This window comes from Gopherus flavomarginatus, chromosome 1 (assembly GCF_025201925.1).
Source record: "Gopherus flavomarginatus isolate rGopFla2 chromosome 1, rGopFla2.mat.asm, whole genome shotgun sequence".
NCBI lineage: Eukaryota > Metazoa > Chordata > Testudines > Testudinidae > Gopherus > Gopherus flavomarginatus.
In genome coordinates this window covers 378,929,435-378,933,446 of record NC_066617.1, presented here as the reverse complement: position 1 = coordinate 378,933,446, position 4,012 = coordinate 378,929,435, and the positions used below count along the sequence as shown (strand labels likewise).

Here is a 4,012-nt window from a genome sequence, read left to right as displayed (position 1 = left end):
ACACCTCAGATATCCGAGCACTGTCTTTAGCCACTGCTGTGAATGAGCAGGTGTTTCTGTGGAGTTGGTATCAATGATGCCCAGGTCCTTTCCCTGAGGTGTGTTCTAGTTGGGTTGTTTGCCCCTGGCACGTCTTGGAAAAGGTCTGGTCTTTTCTCACTCTCAGATCTCCCTAAGCATGTGCACGCAGTTTCTCATATTAACTTTGTCTCTCCATCCAGGAATTTGTCCTGCGACGAACATCATAGACTCTGGGCACATACAGGAAGTCAGGGGAACATACAGTATATACAGGAGACACGGTTCTGCCTCAGAGTTGGACATCTTCTCCCCTACTCCATGTCAGATTCCAACAAAACAGACTTCACCAACCTCTCCACCTTCATCCTGCTGGGTATTCCTGGCCTGGAGGCCGCCCATGTCTGGATCTCTATCCCCTTCTGCACCATGTACATCATAGACATCTTGGGGAACTTCACCATCCTGTTCATTGTGAGGACAGAGCCGAGCCTCCATGTCCCCATGTACTTTTTCCTCTGCATGCTGGCCGTCACCGACCTGGTCCTTTCTTCATCCATTGTACCGAAAACATTGAGTATCTTCTGGTTCAATTCCAGGGAGATCGATTTCAGTGCATGCCTCACCCAGATGTACTTCATTCACTGCTTCGCAGTGATAGAGTCTGGGATCTTTGTGGCCATGGCTTTTGATCGCTATGTGGCCATCTGCCATGCCCTGAGACATTCCAGCATCCTGACAAACCCTGTTGTGGCCAAGATCAGCCTGGCCGTGGGGCTGCGTGGTGGTATGCTCGTAATGCCACATCCCTTCCTGGTGAGGTCACGGCCATATTGCAGAACCAACATCACCCCCACACACTCTGTGAGCACATGGCCGTGGTGAAGCTGGCTTGTTCCGACACTCGCATCAGTAGTTACTATGGCCTCTTTGTGGTATTCTGCGTGCTTGGTCTGGATGTGTTTTTTATCGCTGTTTCCTATATCCAGATCCTCAGGGCCATCTTCAACCTCCCCACAAAGGATGCCCGACTCAAGACCTTTGGAACCTGTGCCTCCCACCTCTGTGCCATCTTAGCCTTTTATGTCTCAACGATCTTCTCCTCTCTCACATACCGGTTTGGCCACAATGTGCCCCTGCATTTCCATGTTCTTATTGCCAAAGTGTACCTCCTGGTGCCCCCCATGCTAAACCCCATCATCTACGGGGTGAGAACCAAACAGATCTGGGACAGACTGCTCCAGCAGTCTTTACTTATAAAGAGACCTAAAAGTTTTCTTCTGGTTCTCTAGCTTTCAGACCGTGCTCTGTGCAGAGCTGTCTGGAGAAATGGTCCCGGGCCCTCTTCCCTGAATCCCTGACTAGTATCTGGACCACTGAAGCACTGTCCCCCACCCCACCTCTTCCCTGAAGCCCCGCCTCTTTCTCTGCCTATTCCCTCTGGGCCCTGGCCCTTTTGCTCACTTCTCCCCGCCATCTGTCACTCACTGAATCATCTCCACCTCCCTCCTCCCCTCAGCTGGGCTCCCTCTGCTCCTGCACTGGGAAGGAAGCAGTAAGTGTAACGAGCAAGCAGCACTGGGGCTGACAGGCCAGTCAGGAGGAGAGAGGGAAGCCAAGAAGCTGCGAAAAGAGCTGGGTGTTGGGAGCAGGGTTGTGTGGCCGATGATCGAGATTGTTCATTGTACAGCTTGTGGGCCCTAAGGCTGAGCTACAAAGTCCTGAGGGCAGAGACCCTTGTGTGGCTTATTTCCTTAGCTTTCAGCTCCCTTTTGTTCCTCCTGATGATGGGCCTGTAGCTGGCAGGGTCCCTGCAATGGATGTGGGCCTCTGGGGCAGGGCCAGGGATCAGTTTTGAAGCTAGGTGGACAACAGCTGAGAGGTGGAAGGAGAAGCCCCTGCACTGGCTGGGAAGGCAGGATGCTGAGAATAGGACGGGGTGGCTTTGGTCATTCACAGGGAGGGAGATCCATGGTGCACACCCCATTAGCCAGCTATTTACACATGGACACTGCACCTTATCTGGAACTTCAGTATGTGTAGGAAGAGAGCCTGAGACATAAGCCCTTGTGTCAGAGGCCTGCGTGAAGCATGACCTGCTCACAAAATCTTGCAAAAACATGGATCATATTGGAGAAATACACATTCTTAAGACGTGCCAGTCGCAGAGTACTCACACAAACACATCTTGATATTTAAAAAAAAAAAAAAGAGGTACCAGAACATCCCAATATCAAGGATGGTATAAAAACATTCTCAGAGGATAACAGGAGCACACTGAGACCTCCTCGGAGATAAGGTCAGGATGACAGCCTGTAATAGAGATGTTTTAATCAAACATGTACATGATGATGGGCGATCATTAGCCATGTCAGGGGACAGTAACTAACTTGTTTGTATGGGAGTATAAAGATGTCTCGCAGAGGGAGTATCTTTGTCTGGCCTAGGGAGGAACAGAAATTCCTGCCATTCACTTGTGATGGGCATACATGTATTAGTGATCTCATATAGTCTGCGAGGTTCTGGTACCATGCTCTGTTGACAATAAAGCTGACTTTCTGCCTTCATCCCTTAAAGGACCTGGTGATCATTGGATGGCTCATGTGAGGTCTGCTGTGCCAGCTGTCTACTCAGGGTTGGGATGGCACACAGCGGGAACACATGCATGCAGTCAAACATCTGTCAGTACAAGTTACCCAGGGGCTGAAGCTGAATGGTGAGGCTAAGTCTAACATTTGCTCTGCGTGATGCTTTTGATCATGAAATGCAGAAGCTTTTTAATGCTTGGGCAAGGATAGGGATGGTGTCCATGGCCTCTGTTTGCAAGGAGCTGGGAATGGGCAACAGGGGATGGATCACTTGATGATTCTCTGTACGGTTCATTTCTTCTGGGGCACCTGGCACTGGCCACTCTCAGAAGACAGGATATGGGGCTAGACCTACTACATTTCCTTTCCACCCTGGGAAAACTGATTTCCGTCATTAGCCCTCTCCCACTAGGCTGCAAGGACCCTGCTCTCTGTCACGTCCTCCAGTTTTGCCAGCAGGGTAGCTTCAAGTGCTGCCGGCGGCACATGACGGAGAAACGCTCGAGAGGTACTTTTTGGTCCCCTACCAGGGGGCTTAGTACCAGGTACACTATTCCTCAAGGGAGGCCCGGTGCTACCTCTGCCAGGTGATGGGGCATGTCCAGGGGGAGAGCCCCAGGCCCTGTATGGAGTAGCATCTGGAACTCCCAAGCCCCAGCAGGCTGCTGGCTCCATCATCGCCAGTGACCCTTGTTGCCTAACATCCATAGTTGCCCTTCCTCCTTCCCTGCCTACCACTGCTCCTGCTTGGGTGCAGGGGGCAGTCCTACCTGCATGCCCAGATGAGCACGTGGCCCCGCCTTTGCTGTGTGGAGCACAGGTGTCAGCTATCCACCAACCCCTGGTGGACCACAAATTCATCGATCCAGAGGCCCAAGCAATGGTGCAACCCTTTAAGGCCAACTCTTAACTTGCCTACAGTCAAGTTGATGTCCAGTACAAGGGCTGGTCAGGAATATGGACTTTTGCAATCTATGATGATTTTCCCATTCCTATGCTGCAGGGGGAAGACTTATCCAACTATGTGGGGCTAACAAAAAGAGTAGAGATGGTCACCCGCAGCCAGGCTAAACAGGCCTCCACACCTAACTCTATTCCTGAGCCTCCTACAGGGACCGAGTACGAGGTGGTGGAGCTCAATCCCAGACCAGAGACTGTGGCAGCAGTTGTACATACAGTTCCTGGAACCCAGTCAGAACCAGTCCAAGGATTGGAACTGGTGGAGCAGTCAGCACCAGAGCCCGGGCTTGCAACCTCACCAGAGTCAGGGCAGCCAGCACCAAGGGGAGTCACAGAGCCTGCAGCAGCAGCAGCTAAACCGACACAAGAAGCTTAACAAAAGCCTGAAATACAACCTAGTGCACCAGCAAAGAGCAGTTCACAGTCAACATAAACACTCGCATCAC

The 4,012-nt window shown here is 51.6% G+C and overlaps 1 pseudogene; it reads left to right on the top strand.

Moving 5' to 3' along the window:
* Positions 1-339: 339 nt before the first annotated feature.
* On the top strand, positions 340-1,310 carry LOC127044823 (olfactory receptor 52R1-like; annotated as a pseudogene).
* Positions 1,311-4,012: the final 2,702 nt, after the last annotated feature.